Source organism: Balaenoptera physalus (genome assembly GCF_965194825.1).
Source record: "Balaenoptera physalus genome assembly, chromosome: 3".
Classification (NCBI taxonomy): domain Eukaryota; kingdom Metazoa; phylum Chordata; class Mammalia; order Artiodactyla; family Balaenopteridae; genus Balaenoptera; species Balaenoptera physalus.
Window position 1 is genome coordinate 137808950 of NC_138890.1, and position 20521 is coordinate 137829470.

At 36.5% G+C, this 20521-nt stretch overlaps 1 pseudogene across 1 annotated transcript; it reads left to right on the plus strand.

Annotated features, from left to right (window-relative positions):
- Positions 1–5941: 5941 nt before the first annotated feature.
- LOC309657919 (ADP-ribosylation factor-like protein 6-interacting protein 1 pseudogene) lies at positions 5942–8052 on the plus strand (annotated as a pseudogene). Its single transcript has one exon. The product of its transcript is annotated as an ADP-ribosylation factor-like protein 6-interacting protein 1 pseudogene (transcript).
- Positions 8053–20521: the final 12469 nt, after the last annotated feature.

Here is a 20521-nt window from a genome sequence, read left to right on the forward strand (position 1 = left end):
TATTATAATAAAAGGTGCTCCCATTGTTCCTATCACTCAGAAAGTTTCAAGAGTTTTGGGAACTGTGAGCCAGGAACCACGGATGAAGACCAAATATATATGAGGAATATATTTCAGTCATCTGAATGACCAAACATATATTTCTTATAAATCACAGTATCACACAGGTTGATGAGTAATGATAGTTTATACACTCATGTAATCATCATCTCAGTCAAAATATAGAATACTTTACATAATCCCAGAACAGTCCCTCCTGTCAATTTTGAGCTAACCCCCCTCCCAGATTTCACCCAAGACAACCACTGATTTTTGTTACTATAATATAAATTTGTCTTTCCTAGCATTTTGTATAAGTGGAATCATATAAACTGTTTTATGTCTGACTTACTTCACTTATCATGATATTTTCTAAAGTTTTTTTTTTATTGTGATAAGAACACTTAACATGAGCTCTACTCTCCTAACAAAATTTTAAGTACAAAATACAGTATTGTTAACTATAGGTACAGTGTTGTACAGATCTCTAAGACTTATTCATATCTTGAATAACTGAAACTTTATATCCTTCAAAAGGCAATTCCCCATTTCCTTCCTTGCCCACCACACCAGTCTCTGGTAAACACCATTCTGATACCTGTTTTTATGAGTTTGACTATTTTAGATACTTCACATAAATGGAATCATGCAATATTTGTGCTTTTGTGTCTGGCTTATTTCACTTAGCATGTATTCCAGGGTCATCCATATCGTCTCATATGGCAATATTTCCTTCTTTTTAAGACTGAATAGTGTTCCATTGTATGTATATACCACATTTTCTTTCCATCATTGGACATTTAGGTTATTTCCATATCTTGGTTGTTGTATTATTATTATATTATTACTGCAGTGAACATGGGAGTGCATATCTCTTCAAGATTCTGATTTCAGCTCTTCTGGATATTACCCAGAAGCAAGATTGCTGGATCATATGATAATTCTATAATTAGGTTTTTGAAGAACTTCAATACAGGTTTTCATAGTACTGTACCATTTACATTTCTATCATTTAAAAAATGACTGAAATTAATGAATATTTAGCAAAGTCACAGGATATAAGCTCAATATATAAAAATTAATTGTATTTCTGTATCTACCAAAGAACAATTAGAAAATGAAATTGAAAATTAACAACAGTTTTAAGGCCCATGAAAAATAATTAGGTATTAGTATAAAAATATATATGCAAATATCAACACTTGAAAGTAGACAGTATTGCTGAGAGAAATAAAGAAGATCTAAATAATTTGAGGGATATAGTATGATCATGAGTTGGAAAAACTCCAAATTGTTAAAATGTACATTTTCCACAATTTGATGTGTAGAATAAAATCAATCTCAACCAGAATTTGATTATAAAAATAAAAATGCTTTTATTTCATTCTCATTTTTTGAAGGGCATTTTCTCAAGCTATAGAATTTTTTTTTAAACATCTTTATTGGAGTATAATTGCTTTACAGTGGTATGTTAGTTTCTGCTGTATAACAAAGTGAATCAGCTATATGTATACATATATCACCATATCCCCTCCCTCTTGCATGTCCCTTCCACCCTCCCTATCCCACCCCTCTAGGTGGTCACAAAGCACTGAGCTGATCTCCTTGTGCTATGCGGCTGCTTCCCACTAGCTATCTATTTTACATTTGGTAGTGTATATATGTCAATGCTACTCTTTCACTTCGTCCCAGCTTACCCTTCCCCATCCCCGTGTCAAGTCCATTCTCTACCTCTGTGTCTTTATGCCTGTCCTGCCCCTAGGTTCATCAGGACCTTTTTTTTTTTTTAGATTCCATATATATGTGTTAACATACGGTATTTGTTTTTCTCTTTCTGACTTACTTCCCTCTGTATGACAGACTCTAGGTCCATCCACCTCACTGCAAATAACTCAGTTTCGTTTCTTTTTATGGCTGAGTAATATTCCATTGTATATGTGGGCCACATCTTCTTTATCCATTCATCTGTCGATGGACACTTAGGTTGCTTCCATGTCAGGGCTGTTGTAAATAGTACTGCAATGAACATTGTGGTACATGACTCTTTTTGAATTATGGTTTTCTCAGGGTATATACCCAGTAGTGGGATTTCTGGGTCGTATGGTAGTTCTATTTTTAGTTTTAAAGGAACCTCAATACTGTTCTCCATAGTGGCTGTATCAATTTACATTCCCACCAACAGTGCAAGAGGGTTCCCTTTTCTCAGCCCCTCTCCAGCATTTATTGTTTGTAGATTTTTTGATGATGGCCATTCTGACCGGTGTGAGGTGATACCTCATTGTGGTTTTGATTTGCATTTCCCTAATGATTAGTGATATTGAGCATCCTTTCATGTGTTTGTTGGCAATCTATATATCTTCTTTGGAGAAATGTCTATTTAGGTCTTCTGCCTATTTTTGGATTGGGTTGTTTGTTTTTTTGATATTGAGCTGCATGAGCTGCTTGTATATTTTGGAGATTAATCCTTTGTCAGTTGCTTCATTTGCAAATATTTTCTCCCATTCTGAAGGCTGTCTTTTCATCTTGTTTATGGTTTCCTTTGCTGTGCAAAAGCTTTTAAGTTTCATTAGGTCCCGTTTGTTTATTTTTGTTTTTATTTCCCTTTCTCTAGGAGGTGGGTCAAAAAGGATCTTGCTGTGATTTATGTCATAGAGTGTTCTGCCTATGTTTTCCTCTAGGAGTTTTATAGTGTCTGGCCTTACTTTTAGGTCTTTAATCCATTTTGAGTTTATTTTTGTGTATGGTGTTAGGGAGTGTTCCAATTTCATTCTTCTACATGTAGCTGTCCAGTTTCCCAGAACCACTTATTGAAGAGGCTGTCTTTTCTCCATTGTATATCCTTGCCTCCTTTGTCAAAGATAAGGTGACCATATGTGCATGGATTTATCTCTGGGCTTTCTATCCTGTTCCATTGATTTATACTTCTGTTTTAGTGCCAGTACCATATTGTCTTGATTACTGTAGCTTTGTAGTATAGTCTGAAGTCAGGGAGCCTGATTCCTCGAGCTCCATTTTTCTTTCTCAAGATTGCTTTGGCTATTTGGGGTCTTTTGTGTTTCTGTACAAATTGTAAAATTTTTTGTTCTAGTTCTGTGAAAAATGCCATTGGTAGCTTGATAGGAATTGCACTGAATCTGCAGATTGTGTCAAGCTATTGAATTTTTTTTAAGGTGACTTTTTTAGCATTGGTTTTCAGCAGTTTTAATAAGAATTGCCAGAGTATGGTTTTCTTTGTACTTAACCTTTTTGAGGTTTGCTGAGGGCTTGAATCTCTAAGTCAGTATTTCATCAAATTTGGGAAAATTTTGACCATTATTTATTGGAACACTGTTTTCTTCATTTCTTCACTTTTTTCTCCTGAGGCTTTTTAAAAGCATGTATTTTAATCGTTTGTTTTTGTACCTGAATTGCCTGTTCATTTTTCCTCAATTTCTTTTGTTTTTTAGATTGAATTATTTCTATTGATCTTTTGTAGAGTTCAGAGACTCTTTTATATGCTTCTCCAATCACCTGTCAAGCACTTTCAGTGAATTTATTTCATCTCTTTTATAATAATTTTCAGTTTTAAAATTTCCTTTCGACTCTTGTTTTATGGTTTGCATTTCTTTGCTGGTATTCCCTACCTGTTCCCTCACTAATTCTCTGACTATATTTTCCCTTATTTCTTTAAACATATTTATAATAGCTTTTAAAAAATTTTTCCTCTAAATCCAATATTTGGGCCATTTTAATATTACTCTGGAATATTTTTTCTTGACTCTAGGTCACATTTTTCTATTTCTTTGCATATAGTTATTGATTCGCCTTGTATTTTATAGGTGATATAGAGATTCTAGTTCTATTTTCTTCCTCTGAAGGATTTTGATTTTTGTCCCTGTGGTTATTTCTAATAACTGGCTGATCATCTTGATCTTGTTTTATGAGCAATTCTGCAGAAATCTGAATTTTCTCAAACCCCTCTTATTTAGAGGAACTCGACCTTCCAAATCTGTCTTCCCAGAAGATCTTGCCAGGATTCGAATTTAGACTTTGTTAGAGAAGGAGTAGAATAAGCTTTACTTTAGGGCATGGCCCTTACTGTTAATTCATAGCCTTTCTGATTTCTATGCTGGTGCCCAGATTTTTCAGTTTGCTAGGATGTTAAAAATGTCTCCACTTTGCATGTGCCTGACTTGCCTTGTCCCCAGCACTGTTTAATCTATATTGCCTCTGTGCTATTCTGTTACAAGCCTACCACAGCCACTCTTTGCTATGTCTTATGTAGTTTTGCCTGCTCTTAGCCAAGGATTTGCAGAAAAGCCTCGCACAATTTCCTCATGTCTCTGTCTGCATAGACCTCTGCCATCTAGAGGTCTGTCCGGTGTTTCAGCTACTCCTAACTTTGTAGGGCTCTGTGTGGACCCTAGGTTTTTGTGCTTATGGTCAAGAAATTGTTCCCTGGTGAGGTCTGGGTAATCATAGGATCAAATCATAAGTTTCTCTTTCTTTGAGAATTATAGTCTTGTTCTGTTGTTGGAATATCTGGAAACAGATATTGGTTAAATATATGATGAAACTGTTTCATCAGTTATAGTCTTGATTAGAAAAGCTAGTCTAGTACTAGCTACTGTTATAGCCAAAAAAAAAAAAAAAGTCTGTATTTATGGTTTGAGCATTTTTCACTTGTCAATAGATAATGAACATTTTTCCATGCCAACATGATTTTTTAAAATCTGCACAGTATTCCATTACAAAAGTGAATTCGTTTATATAATATATCCTCTATGTTTGGGGATTTGATTAAATCTAATAATTTTTAGTGTTTTCTATGTGCCATGCATTGGACCAAGAGTTTTACAGAGCAAACTCATTTGATCCTTGCAACAAACCTGTGAAATAGGGGCACAAAACTGAATTTTCCAAATGAGGAAAAAAGCATAGAGAATTAAAATAATTCACTCAAAATCACCAAATTAGTAAAGTGAAGCTGAGATTTAAGTCTAATTATAATATACAATTCAACTCTCATGTGTTTAACTCAATATCAAAAATCTCTTTGATGTATAAAATAATGGTATTACATTTAATTAAAAATTTATTAATACAGAGATTTAAATTTTTTATAGTTTAACTGGTCATAAGTGTTTCAAACTCTGTGACTCACTGGTTTATATCTTTTGCTCCATTTGCCCTGAGATACTCATGTTTTATTTGTTTCTAAGAACTCTTTGTGTATAACATGCTATCTACCAATCAATTCTTATACACTACCTATGCCTTTTTCAAAAAAAGTTGATCATATTTTAAAATTATATAAATGTTTACCTGTATGTTTTTAGGGTATTTTTGTTTTTTTGTTTCCTTTAAGTTTTTTTTTTTTAAATAAATTTATTTGTTTTGGGCTGCGTTGGGTCTTCATTGCTGTGCACGGGCTTTCTCTAGTTGCAGTGAGTGGGGGTTACTCTTCCTTGCGGTTCACGGGCTTCTTATCATGGTGCCTTCTCTTGTTGTGGAGCACGGGCTCTAGGTGCATGGGCTCAGTAGTTGTGGCTTGAGGGCTCCGTAGTTGTGGCTCTCAGACTCTAGAACACAGGCTCAGTAGTTGTGGTGCACGGGCTTAGTTGCTCTGCAGCATGTGGGATCTTCCCAGACCAGGGCTCGAACCCCTGTCCGCTGCATTGGCAGGTGGATTCTTAACCACTGCACCACCAGGGAAGCCCCTATTTCCTTTCATTTTAACCATTAATTTTTTCTTCCAACAAATCAGTAACTAAAAAGATATCATTGATTTAAAATTAGAATAATTTTATTTATAAAATATTTAAATATTGGTATGTATGTTTCTGAGCTTTTTTTTTTTGTTCTGGTTGATTATATTGTCACTACAGTAGTACATTTCTTTAATTATTTTATTTTAATTAAGATATCCTTTTATGAGGGTTGTCGTGAGTGGCTCTGAGGAAGGCCAGTTTTGGGGGCGTCTTGCACTAGCTGAGGGGGCACCTCGGGAACGATGGCAGAAGGAGATTCTCGCAGCACCAGTCTGCTGGCTGCAGAGACTGCAAGTCTGGAAGAGTAGCTACAAAGATGGGGAGAAGTGATGCTGATGGCAGATGAAGTCCTCCAATGGGGAAGAGCCTGGTTTCCACCTGCCATCATGGGTGTGGTTTCTTTGGTGTTTCTGACTATCTACTATCCAGATCCATCCATTCTGTCAGGTGTTTCCTGTTTTGTTATGTTTTTGTGCTTGGCTGACTACCTTGTTCCCATTATAGTGCCTAGAATTTTTGGCTCCAATAAATAGACCACTGAGCAACAGCAGAGAGTCCTTGAAATTTGCAACAATCTAGTAAAAACTCGACGCAGGGCTGTGGGCTGGTAGAAACGCCTCCTTACGTAAAGAAAGAAAAGCCTAAAATGTACTTCATGACCATGATCAATTTCTCTTGCTGCAGTTGCTTGGGTGGGACAGCAAGTCCACAACCTCCTTCTCACCTACCTGAGAGTGACTTTCTTACTCTTGCTTCCTGGACTAAACCAACATGGAATCATTTCGAAGTACATTGGAATGGCCAAAAGAGAGATAAACAAGCTTCTCAAGCAAAAAGAAAAGAAAAATAAATAATGCATCTGCTTTGTTCAGTGTGATTAATGGTGTACACATTGTCCTTGGGGACAGTGTCTGTTATTGCTGTCTGGATACTAAAACATTACAGATGTAGCTCTTTGCTGTCCCTCATTCTGCCCTTAGTTAGTAGAAACTCCGAATTGCCAAGTAAGGCTTTATGCCCAGTGTCTTCGTGGGTGTGTTCTCATCAGCTGGCCTTATATGGACAACTCATTCATCATTACCACTTGTTTTGGTTTTTCTCACCCAGGGTTAATTGAACTCTTACTTTTAAAATAATATAGTGGTGAACTTCATCCTTTAGTACAGTTAACAGTGGCTTGGGATAACTGTGCAAGTTGATCTTCACTTTAGCTGGATACAAGATCGTGGTCTGCGACTACAGGAAGCTGGTTCTACTGGCTGCTTCCACAGTCTGCTTAAACAACTGCCTGGCTTCGTGAATACAGAAACCAAGTTTACCACTTCTGATGAAGAGACCAGTTAAGATTCATTCCTCATTCTGTTTCGATACTGTGGGAGAAGAATCCTCATGGAATAAAATGAACCTAATTCCATGGCCTAGTATGTGTTGGCTTCTCCCTTGTGCAGAATTTAGCAATTTGTTGGAAACATTGATCCTTCCTCCCAAATGGGGAATCTGACAGGCTTAGAACTCTTGTTCCCTTGCACTTAAAGTTAGTACATCCTTAAAGGCTTTTTAGTAGCAGGCTTACACATGATGGTATTTAGGATCTTTAGCATACTTTTAATTTCAGATTTTCAGCTAACTGAAACTAAAGTACATAATAGGTTAAGAGTCATGTCTATGACCTTCATTCCAAGACCAGCCAAAAAAGAACAAAACTCATCCTGTGTTCAGTCAAGATTCATTTCAGTAGAAAATCCAACTAGTTTTTCAAGACCAGAGTAAGCTTTTAAAGGTAAGCCTCAAGATTCTCATTTTATGGTAACACTGGCTGCTTTTGGTCCCCATAGATGGAGTAGTTGAAATCTGTAGGAATGAACTTCTGAGGGCTGGAAATGTGATATATTTGGGAACAATTCTTAAACTGATTAACTAGCTGTAATATAGTTTTGTGAATTTATTGCACTGATGCTATAAAACCTGGACCTTGTGGTATATCTGTTCCTAAAGAAAAGTTGTTTTCTCCCCTTCAGTATTGCTGTAAACAGTGGTACCATGTAGCATATGTTTGACTTTTCTTTTTTAATATTTCATATACAAACTACCATAATTTACATGTGTTTCCTCATTGTAAATAAGCTTGTCTTCCTATCTGGATTTTTTTGTGTATGTGTGTTCTACCAATTAACTACTTTTGCAGTTTTAATCCTGTATTATTTCTTCTACTTTTTTTGTGTAAAAGGGGAAAAATAAAAAAGCTAGAAACCAAAAAAAAAAAGATATCCTTTTATCTACCTTATAGATTTTGTTATATTGTCTTCTTATTAGTTATTCTATGTATTTTGTATTTGAAGAAAACCCTCTAAAAGCTTTCTTTCTTTTTATTTTGGCCGCACTATGTGGCTTGTGGGATCTCAGTTCACCGATCAGGGATTGAACCCAGGCCACGGCAGTGAAAGCCCAGAATCCTAACCACTAACTAGACTACCAGGGAACTCCTGAAGATTTCCTTTTTAATTTATGTAACTTGGCACTTTTGTTTATGTCTTTTTACTAATTCTTAATCTTATGTTACAGATGCCCAAACAAGTATCATAAATTTTGCTATTTGATTGTCTTTGTAGCTTATATTACATGCTCAATTTCCATAAATATACAATGAGTGTTAGTAGAAGAACTATAATTCCTGCTTGAAGAGCACATTATTTAAGTTATATACCTGAAATATCAGCATGTGAATTAAATAAATAAGTCCTGGGAATGTAATGCACAACATGGTGACTATAGTTAATAATACTGTATGGATATTTGAAAGTTGCCAAGAGGAGACCTTCAAGATGGCAGAAGAGTAAGACGTGGAGATCACCTTCCTCCCCACAAATACATCAGAAATACATCTACGTGTGGAGCAACTCCTACAAAACACCTACCGAACGCTGGCAGAAGACCTCAGACCTCCCAAAAGGCAAGAAACTCCCCACGTACCTGATTAGGGCAAAAGAAAAAAGAAAAAACAGAGACAAAAGAATAGGGTGGGACCTGCACCAGTGTGAGGGAGCTGTGAAGGAGGAAAGGTTTCCACACACTAGGAGGCCCCTTCGTGGGCGGAGACTGCGGGTGGCGGAGGGGGGAAGCTTCAGAGCCACGGAGGAGAGAGCAGCAATAGGGGTGCGGAGGGCAAAGTGGAGAGATTCCCGCAGAGAGGATCGGTGCCAAGCAGCACTCACCAGCCCGAGAGGCTTGTCTGCTCCCCCGCCGGGGCGGGCAGGGGCTGGGAGCTGAGGCTCTGGCTTCGGTCAGATCCCAGGGAGAGGACTGGGGTTGGCGGCCTGAACAGAGCCTGAAGGGGGCTAGTGCGCCACAGCTAGCCGGGAGGGAGTCTGGGGAAAAGTCTGGACCTGGCTAAGAGGCAAGAGACCATTGTTTTGGGGTGCGCGAGGAGGGGGGATTCAGAGCGCCGCCTAAACAAGCTCCAGAGACGGAGCGAGCTGTGGCTATCAGCGCGGACTTCAGAGACGGGCATGAAATGCTGAGGTTGCTGCTGCAACCACCAAGAAGCCTGTGTGCAAGCACAGGTCACTCTCCACACCTCCCCTCCCGGGAGCCTGTGCAGCCCGCCACTGCCGGGGTCCCGTGATCCAGGGACAACTTCCCCGGGAGAACGCATGGTGCGCCTCAGGCTGGTGCAATGTCACGCCGGCCTCTGCCGCCGCAGGCTCCCCCCGCATCCGTACCCCTCCATCCCCGCGGCCTGAGTGAGCCAGATCCCCCAAATCAGCTGCTCCTTTAACCCCGTCCTGTCTGAGCAAAGAACAGATGCCCTTAGGCAACCTACATGCAGACACAGGGCCAAATCCAAAGCTGAACCCCAGGAAATGTGCGAACAAAGAAGAGAAAGGGAAATCTCTCCCAGCAGCCTCAGGAGCAACGGATTAAATCTCCACAATCAACTTGATGTACCTGCATCTGTGGAATACCTGAACAGACAACGAATCATCCCAAATAGAGGAGGTGGACTTTGGGAGCAATGATATATATATTTTTTTCCTTTTTCTCTTTTTGTGAGTGTGTATTTTTTTTTTATTTTTATTTATTATTTATTTATTATGTTTATTTTTGGCTGTGTTGGGTCTTCGTTTCTGTGTGAGGGCTTTCTCCAGTTGCGGCGAATGGGGGCTACTCTTCATCGCGGTGCGCGGGCCTGTCACTATCGTGGCCTCGCTTGTTACGGAGCAGAGGCTCCAGATGCTCAGGCTCAGTAGTTGTGGCTCACGGGCCCAGTTGCTCCGCGGCATGTGGGATCTTCCCAGACCAGGGCTCGAACCCGTGTCCCCTGCATTGGCAGGCAGATTCTCAACCACTGCGCCACCAGGGAAGCACAATGAGTGTGTATTTTTATGCTTCTTTGTGTGATTTTGTCTGTATAGCTTTGCTTTTACCATTTGTCCTACGGTTCTGTCAGTTTTTTTTGTTTGTTTGTTTGTTTTTAAGTATAGTTTTTAGCGCTTGTTATCATTGGTGGATTTGTTCTTTGGTTTGGTTGCTCTCTTCTTTCTTTCTTATTTTTTTATTTCTTTATTATTACTTTTTAATTTTTTAATTTTTAAAAATTATTTTTTATTTTAATAACTATTTTATTTTATTATTATTTTTTCTTTCATTCCTTTGTTGTTCCTTTTCTTCTGAGCCATGTGGCTGACAGGGTCTTGGTGCTCCAGCCAGGTGTCAGGCCTGTGCCTCTGAGGTGGGAGAGCCGAGTTCAGGACATTAGTCTGCCAGAGACCTCCCGGCTCCACGTAATATCAAATGGCAAAAGCTTTCCCAGAAATCTCCATCGCAACACTAAGACCCACCTCCACTCAACGAACAGCAAGCTACAGTGCTGGACACCTTATGCCAAACAACTAGCAAGAGAGGAACACAACCCCACCCTTTAGCAGAGAGGCTGCCTAAATTCATAGTAAGGTCACAGAAACCCCAAAACACACCACCAGACGCGGTCCTGACCACCAGAAAGACAAGATCCAGCCTCATACACCAGAACACAGGCACTAGTCCCCTCTACCAGGAAACCTACACAACCCACTGAACCAATCTTAGCCACTGGGGGCAGACAACAAAAACAATGGGGCACTATGAACCTGCAGCCTGTGAAAAGGAGACCCCAAACACAGTAAGTTAAGCAAAATGAGAAGACAGAGAAACACACAGCAGATGAAGGAGCATGGTAAAAACCCATCAGACCAAACAAACGAAGAGGAAATAGGCAGTCTACCTGAAAAAGAATTCAGAGTAATGATGGTAAAGATGATACCAAATCTTGGAAATAGAATGGAGAAAATACAAGAAACGTAGAACAAGGACCTACAAGAACTAAAGAGCAAACAAACAATGATGAACAACACAATAAATGAAATTAAAAATTCTCTAGAAGGAATCAATAGCAGAATAACTGAGGCAGAATGGATAACTGACCTGGAAGATAAAATAGTGGAAATAACTACTGCAGAGCAGTATAAAGAAAAAGAATGAAAAGAATTGATGACAGTCTCAGAGACCTCTGGGACAACATTAAACACGCCAACATTCGAATTATAGGGGTCCCAGAAGAAGAAGAGAAAAAGAAAGGGACTGAGAAAATATTTGAAGAGATTATAGTTGAAAACTTCCCTAACATGGGAAAGGAAATAGTTAATCAAGTCCAGGAAGCGCAGAGAGTCCCATACAGGATAAATCCAAAGAGAAACATGCCAAGACACATAGTAATCAAACTATCAAAAATTAAATACAAAGAAAAAATATTAAAAGCAGCAAGGAAAAAACAACAAATAACATACAAGAGGATCCCCATAAGGTTAACAGCTGATCTTTCAGCACAAACTCTGCAAGCCAGAAGGGAATGGCAGAACATATTTAAAGTGATGAAAGGGAAAAAGCTACAACCAAGATTACTCAAACCAGCAAGGATCTAATTCAGATTCCACAGAGAAATTAAAACCTTTACAGACAAGCAAATCTAAGAGAATTCAGCACCACCAAACCAGCTTTACAACAAATGCTAAAGGAACTGCTCTAGGCAGGAAACACAAGAGAGGGAAAAGACCTACAATAACAAACCCAAAACAATTAAGAAAATGGTAATAGGAACATACATGTCGATAATTATCTTAAATGTAAATGGATTAATTGCTCCAACCAAAAGACATAGACTGGCTGAATGGATACAAAAACAAGACCCATATATGTGCTGTTTACAAGAGACCCACTTCAACCTAGGGACACATACAGACTGAAAGTGAGGGGATGAAGAAAGATATTCCATGCAAATGGAAATGAAAAGAAAGCTGGAGTAGCAATTCTCATATCAGACAAAATAGACTTTAAAACAAAGACTATTACAAGAGACAAGAAGGACACTACCTAATGATCAAGGGATCAATCCAAGAAGAAGATATAACAATTGTAAACAATTTATGTAAATATTTATGCACCCAACATAGGAGATATTACGTGGAGCCATAAAAGGGGAAATTGACAGTAACACAATCATAGTAGGGGACTTTAACACCCCACTTTCACCAATGGACAGGTCATCCAAAATGAAAATAAATAAGGAAACACAAACTTTAAATGATACATTAAACAAGATGGGCTTAATTGATATTTATAGGACATTCCATCCAAAAACAACAGAATACACTTTCTCCTGAAGTGCTCATGGAACATTCTCCAGGAAAGATTGTATCTTGGGTCACAAATCAAGCCTTGGTAAATTTAAGAAAATTGAAATCGTATCCAGTATCTTTTCCAACCACAACGCTATGAGACTAGATATCAAGTACTTGAAAAAATCTGTAAAAAATACAAACACATGGAGGCTAAACAATACACTACTAAATAACCAAGAGATCACTGAAGAAATCAAAGAGGAAATCAAAAAATACCTAGAAACAAATGGCAATGAAAACACGATGACCCAAAACCTATGGGATGCAGCAAAAGCAGTTCTAAGAGGGAAGTTTATAACAATACAATCTTACCTCAAGAAACAAGAAACATCTCAAATAAACAACCTAACCTTACACCTAAAGCAATTAGAGAAAGAAGAATAAAAAAACCCCAAAGTTAGCAGAAGGAAAGAAATCATAAAGATCAGATCAGAAATAAATGAAAAAGAAATGAAGGAAACGATAGCAAAGATCAATAGAACTAAAAGCTGGTTCTTTGAGAAGATAAACAAAATTGATAAACCATCAGTCAGACTCATCAAGAAAAAAAGAGAGAAGACTCAAATCAATAGATTTAGAAATGAAAAAAGAGAAGTAACAACTGAGAGTGCAGAAATACCAAGGATCATGAGAGATTACTACAAGCAGCTATATGCCAATAAAATGGACAACCTGGAAGAAATGGACAAATTCTTAGAAAAAGCACAACCTTCTGAGACTGAACCAGGAAGAAATAGAAAATATAAACAGACCAATCACAAGCACTGAAATTGAGCCTGTGATTTAAAATGTTGGAACTTGTTCCTGTTGAAAAAGTATATCTTTGGAAGTCAGATTTACTATTTCCAGAAAGAAAGTTTTTGTTAGAATATATTTAAGCATTCTAAAATATAAATTGTGCCCGTTAGATGACTAAAGGCTGTTTTAAAGATGAAAAAAAATTTAAATGTATGTTGAAACTATGGTAGGTCATGGCAGGCCCTCTGTAGGTCCAATGGTACAGTGAGAAATCAAACATAGAAGGACTTATAGATGATTTAAGAAGTTACCTTACATGATAGTAGGAACACTCTTGAGTGCTGATGTTGTTCCTTCCCCACCCCAGTGGTACAAGGGGAAAGATTCCTTTGATTCTTTTTTTTTTTTACTGAAATATTGTTGATTTACAATGTTGTGTTAGTTTCAGGTGTACAGCAAAGTGATTCAGTTATACATACATATATATCTTTTTTTTTTCAGATTCTTTTCCCTTAAGGGTTATTACAAAATATTGAGTATCGTTCCCTGTGCTATACAGTAGGTCCTTGTTAGTTATCTATTTTATATATAGTAGTGTGTATATTTTAATCCCAAACGCCTAATTTATCCCAGCCCCCCTTTCCCCTTTGGTAACCATAAGTTTGTTTTATATATCTGTGGCTCTATTTCTGTTTTGTATATAAGTTCATTTGTATCTTTTTTTCAATCCCACATATAAGTGATATCATATGATATTTATCTTTGTCTGGCTTACTTCACTTAGTATGATAATCTCTAAGTCCATCCATGTTGCTGCAAATGGCATTATTTCATTCTTTTTTATGGCTGAGTAATATTCCATTGTGTATATATAACACATCTTCTTTATCCATTCATCTGTTGATGGACACTTAGGTGGTTTCCATGTCTTGGCTATTGTAAATAGTGCTGCGATTAACACGGGGGTGCAGGTATCTTTTCAAATTATGGTTTTCTCTGAGTATATCCCCAGGAGTGGGATTGCAGGATCATATGGTAACTCTACTTTTAGTTTTTTAAGGAACCTCCATACTGTTCTCCATAGTGGTTGTACCAATTTACATTCCCACCAACAGTGTAAGAGGGTTCCCTTTTCTCCACATCCTCTCCAGCATTTATTATTTGTAGACTTTTTGAAGATGGTCATTCTGACAGAATTAAGGTGATACCTCATTGTAGTTTTGATTTGCATTTCTCTGATAATTAGCTATGTTGAGCATCTTTTCATGTGCCTCTGGCCATCTGTATGTCTTCTTTGGATAAATGTCTATTTAGATCTTCTGCCCATTTTTTGATTGTTTGTTTGTTTGATATTGAGCTATATGAGCTCTTTGTATATTTTGGAGATGAATTCCTTGTCCGTCACATCGTTTGCAAATATTTTCTCCCATTCTGTATGTAGGTTGTCTTTTTGTTTTGTTTATGGTTTCCTTTGCTGTGCAAAAGCTTTTAAGTTTAATTAGGTCCCATTTGTTTATTTTTGTTTTTATTTCCATTACTGTAGGAGATGGATCCAAAGTATATTGCTATAATTTATGTCAAAGAGTGATTCTTTTCTTTCTGACCTGGAGAGTTCTTTACTCCATGTGGGCTACACTGACCACTTAACTTCAGGCTTTAGTAGATGAAGAACAAAGGAAGTATCAGGGAACCTCATCTGTGTCCTTATAGTTATGTCTGGTGTATATTATCTGCACTGCTTTATGATGATTTGATAAGAAAGCAACGGTGGAAAATCTTAACATTAATTGTTGTCAATCTTGACAATATTCAAAGTAGGCTCTACCCATTATTGTCAGTCCTAAATCAGAGCATTTGAAAATGCAATTTAGAATTATATTATTACTTTATATTTGAAAAGCTTATGAATTTGTGATTTATATACAAAACTGTGTAAAATGATTGCTTATTATTCATTTTATTTCTGCTACCAGGACATATGAGTTACTGTTATATTTTGAATCATCACACTGTCACTTAAAATATAATAGAGAAGCCATATGCAAATCATGTCCTACAGAGCTTACTGAAGTTTTATTGTTCGAGGTCTGTGACAAGTTTTATACATTTTTAGTAAAGACTTTTTTAAAGGGAAGATTTGAAATACAGTGGGTGTACTAACGTTTAAACTAAATTTTTTTCTCTACTATTTTTGAATTTTTTTTTATCTTCACCAGGTAGCTGAACATGAAGGGTGAAGCAGTTATGTAACCTGAGGTAGACATAATTTCCCCCACCAAGGTATCCATGTCCTAGTACTAATTCCCATAACTGATGAATATGCTACCTTAAATGTCAAAAGGATGTCGCTGATTCAATTAAATTAAAGACCTTGAGATGGGGAGATTAGCCTGGATTATCTGGCCCAATATAATCAATTTAAGTCCTTTAAAGGGGAGAACTTTTCCCAGTTGTGGTCAGAGGAAGATGTGACTGGAAGAACTGTTAGAGAGATGCAACGCTGCTGGCTTTGTAGATGGAGGAAGGGGGCTATGAGCAAAGAAATGAGGGGAGCTTCTAGAATTTTGGAATGGCAAGGAAATGGATTCTCCTCCAGAATTTCTAGAAATAAAGGCAGCCCTGCAGACACTTTCATTTTAGTCTAGTGAGACTGATGTTGGATTTCTGACCTACAGAGCTGTAAAATAATAAATTTGTGTTTTTTAGGTCACTAAATTCATAATAATCCACCACAGCAGCAGTATAAAACTAGTACACCACTATCAATGGAAAGTGCACTAAATTTATTTAATAATTGTTCAACATATATTCCCAATTTTACCACTGTAAAATTAAAATATTTTAATACTATTATTTTAATTTCCTTAGAACATGGGCCTTTCATCATAAACCTTCGTTATACTTCTTACTGGTTCCCATGACACTGACTATTTGCTATATAAATATATGTTTGTACACAAAGATGTACATATATGTATTTACAGATTTTGCTTTTTGATTAGACTTCATTTAAAATGTAAAGGATCAGGGACACTTAAGAAAGCTGTTCTCAGAATATTTTGACTCTGTAGCCTACACAATATTGGGTAATGTAGAATTCTGTCATATACGGCTAACCAGTGTCTTTAAATATATTCCTCTTGTTTTCGTCATTTCCCACGTTCCCAATGCAGAACCTAGAAAAGGTTAATCTACAGATTCCCTTGAGGGTAGTGTGCAGACAACTGACTCAGGTTCTATTAATCAAGGCATCAATGGAAATCTTGGTTTTAGAAGCAAGCAATGTGTGGTGGGAACCCTTTATCAAGGAATTCCCTTCACAGTGGTAGAGACTTTTGGTTATCATGGAATGGCAGATGGTAGAGCTTCTAGCATGCAGTCCTAAATGTTATGGATGCTGAGTGGGGAAGGCAGTGATGTGCTTGCTAGAAAGGTCTCTGTAGTTGGCATTGGCACTGTTCTTGACTGCATACCTTCTTTTTCTGCTTCTCTGGACTTACTGTTAATACCCTTCAATAAATTTATTTTTTTCTGCCAAAACGAGCCAGAGTAGATTCTGATGCTTTTAACTGACAATTCTGATTAATTTAGCCATGCAATTATTAAATACCTCCTGCAGGCAAAATAAGGGTCCCCAAGGGGACCAAATAGGAGAAATTATCTTCTGATTGTAATCAGAAAACTACTCTTCCAACCAGAAGGGGATGAAAGTATTTGTTAATTTATTAATTTTCTGTTAAATTGTTGAATTTTAATTTGTTAATTTTCCATGTAAAGATAAAAGAGATGTCATATAAAAAAGGATGCAATTTACTTCAGAAATGAATCAGGTGAAAATGCAGGGGCACTCAGAAGAAAGCATTGCTTTGGTTAATAAGCACCGTAGTTTAAATTTTGTCAGTCACATTTGTAGATATGACTCTGCAAAATATAATAATAAACACTAGATATGAAGGGAATTTTGAGTACCTGATGAGTAATGACTGCGAATAATGGCTTGAAAAATGCAACCACCATTTTAGTACAAACTACTACCTGGCATAGGATAAAATAGTTAAGTTAAAAAAAAAATCTATAAAAATAAACTCTCTATGTTTTAGCCCAAATGACACTTCTGCAGGAAAGCCTTCCCTGATTTCTCCAAGTAGATCAGGAACCCTTGTTACATGTTTCTGAATTACTTGGTACCTATTATTCATATTGCTCAAGCCTTCTAATTATTGGCTGTGAAGGCAAAGACAGTATCTGCCTTGCTTACTGTTGTATCCTCAGCATCTACCATAGGATGTTACATAGAAAGCATTCATTTAAACATTTTTGTCTAATAGACTGATTGAGTAAGAAGACAGCATGTCTACCGTGGCTCTATCACAAAGTACGTATATGAACTAGGGAAATTAAATTGATTTTCTGAGTTACTTTCCTCATCTATAAAATTAAGGGGATTTGAAAAATTGAATGTATTAATTCTTAGTTCATTTCAGGTTAAATGTTTACATTTATTTATTTATTTATACATTTTATATCTTATATGTAAATGTTTCATATATACCAATGGTATAAAAATGTTTACCGAGAACTCAGATATTTTAGAACATGATGTTATAATTTCCATTTTTTTCTAAATACAAAGGTTATGTAAGTTTGTTATAAAAAATGTAAGAAATGGAAATACTCCTCATGCCCCATCCTTAATTTCTAGAGACAAATGTCATAAGTGATTACATCTGTGATAATCTTTGTGAGCCATCTCTTTAAATAAAACGGTCAGACCAAAATGCTATAACAGAAATTGAGATAATTTTCTTTCCTAGTAATTTTGGATTTTTAAAAAAGCTACAGATCATCTAGCTCAAAGATTTCCTCTGTTTTATAAAATTTTGTGGTACAATTTTTGATAAGACCTATCTCCCCTTCTACCAAATTCCTTTACTCATAAATGTGTATGATATATAATACTAACTATTTTTAAATGTCTTTAAATTTTCAAAATTACTGCAAAGCATATACTAATAAGTTCTTTGTCTTTTGTTTAATTTAATTTATATTTAAAAATCACTTATCAACAATACTTTTATGACAGTTTCACTTAAACTCTCCATTTGGGGAGAGTTTCATCATTGCATTGGTAGAGCACAAGGTAACCGTGGCCGTGGTTGACCACCTTGATTCATCCAAAAGGGTGGCAGCTGAAGGCTGACAGCCAACTCTGCTTCCTGCAGAAGGTTCTTTTGAAGGGAGTTCTGAGCAGGAAACTTCATGGCTGCCTCATCCCAAAAGAATCTTTTCAGCAGCATCTAAATTAAGAAAGCGAACATATTTATTTGTTAACACGTTAAGTTGTAAATAGTTCATTTTGAATTCTCAGTATTGGAGTAATTGGAAACCACAATAAAGGCCTGAAACAAACATTGCCAGTATCTTTAATTTCATCTCATTTTTCAGACACTACTTTTTCTCTCTGACCAGCTACCTCATTCTTTTTGAGGAATACTCTAAGTTCTATCCTTTCTCAAGTCTTCATCAAGCAACTCCATCTTCCTTGAAAGCATGCTTTCACAGCCTTTCCACCATTGATACGACCTCCCCAACTTTGCAAACCCCCCCTCCTGAATCAACTTTTGTTATACAAAAGAAGTTACAAATTAAAAACAAAGGCAAAATTCTAATACAATTCTAGTGCAAAACATTAATGCATCAATGGATGATGTTTTGCTGAAACCTGATCACTGTTTGCAAGGGAATATCGTCCTTGCAGTTTCCTTTCATTTTGGCATACTATTTTACAGTGTGTCACATGCTGCTTTCATGTCCCCATCACTTTTTTCTATTTGACTTCTTGCAAAGCTTTGATTTGCACAATGTGTTGAGTGAGTTGTCTTTCCCTCAGGTATACAACCCATCTCAGGTCTTTATACAAGATCCTGCGATGATTAAATCAGTAATATGAATAAATTGGTAATAAATCCCAATTTAATTGAAAAATATAAATGTTAACACAAACACTGACATCTGTTATATGGTCATTAGCTGAATAAAATACTCATATATTTTAATATCATCAGTATTTATATATTTTAATATCATCACTAGATAAATAAAATAATTTTAAATATATAGATAAACATCTATATCTATCTGTTGATCTAATCGTAAAGATACTATGACTATACCTACTTGCCTCATATTTTGCCTCATTAACTCAGCTGGAATAGTACCACTTTCTTTTTGATTTTAGGATTTGTTGCCTGCATTAAGTAAGGCAACTTGTGCATAGTGCATCCTTTCTGAAGTCTCACAAAGACCTGTAAATCCAAGTGTTTCTGTAGCCTAAAAGTTAGAAAACCCTAAACTTTATCCTGAGTCAACAGCTAATCTGGATTACATTAATATCTTATATTTGAAATATTTAGAGATTACAATTATTAGTAGCTAAAAGAAATCTTTCAAAGTATCTATTTCTGCCATCTCATTTTACAATAATTTACCATTGATGGGTCACACAGTTAATATGAGCAAAGGAGAAGGTTCTTTTCTTATACACAGGAACCACATGTGAAATTAAATGATTCAAGCAGTTAACAAACTTTTATATGGCTCAAGTTTTTCTTATCTCTATAAAGACCCCTTGTTGCCAAAAATGTGATGTCATTTGAGTGCTCATTTTCCTAGTACTACTTCCATTGTGAAAGCTGCTGAGACAGTGTATGCCACTTAAAGATTAAAAACTCATCTTTAAATGTTGTACTTTATAGTAGGTATAAGATCACAGTTACCGCATCCAAAAGGATGGACGTGTATAAATTAAGTTTTTCTCTTGATTTCTGGTGTAATTCTCTTTGATAGAGGTGGGAGGAAAACCATATGATCAAACTGAATTATTTGAAATTTAGAATATATATACATGAGTGATTGAAAATGTAAATTAAAAATATATATACCTAAGAATGTTTTTGTGTGGCCTGCCAAACTCCAAATATCTGCTAACACTAAACAGATGATTCTTTAATTGAAAATACTAGCAGGCTGTTTTTTAATGTCATAGGGAAGCAGACATCTGAAAGTACTGAACAGGAAATAATTGATGAAAAGTCGTGTGTTATCCACACTTAACATGTTTATCTAGTCTCCAGAAAACTTCATGTGGCTGAGAAAAATGATATTGTACAGATCATACCTGTTATGTAATATAAAGCAAGAATATCCATTCTTCCCCTCCTTTCTGTGTTTCCTATAACAAGGCCAACTGTGGAAGAATAGTGTGTTGCCAGCATGCCTGCC